Genomic DNA, 461 nt, shown 5'->3' on the forward strand with positions numbered 1-461 from the left:
TCACCCAGTTATGTGTCTGTGGCATTTGTGTATCCGGTGGTAATACTGGAAGACAAAGTGTTTAGGGCCACAGCCAAGACTCATAAAATAACTGTGTTCAAGAATCAACATACTACACTAGGAGCATCAATAATACTATCTGAATTCTGAGTTCCTAAGGATGCCAATTATTCTGAAATTCTAAAGATACAGGGAGATGCCGAAACTGTTCAGAGACAAAAAGCTACAAGCCCCGCTCATCTAATAAGAATATGAGCTTCATTTAAAACTCTAAAATATTATTACTTCTTAACTTCTGTTAGAACCTATTTTATTCATCTAGTTGCTTGAGGACAAGCAACAGTTTAAGTTTGGTGTTGTGATGAGCGGATATTTTGTACGCTTTTTAGGGGTAATTTCATGTAGATTTTAGCATGTTTCAGTTAGTTTTTAGTAAAATAATATTAGTTTTAAGGCAAAAA

The sequence above is a fragment of the Arachis duranensis genome, chromosome 9 (assembly GCF_000817695.3).
Source record: "Arachis duranensis cultivar V14167 chromosome 9, aradu.V14167.gnm2.J7QH, whole genome shotgun sequence".
Lineage (NCBI taxonomy): Eukaryota > Viridiplantae > Streptophyta > Magnoliopsida > Fabales > Fabaceae > Arachis > Arachis duranensis.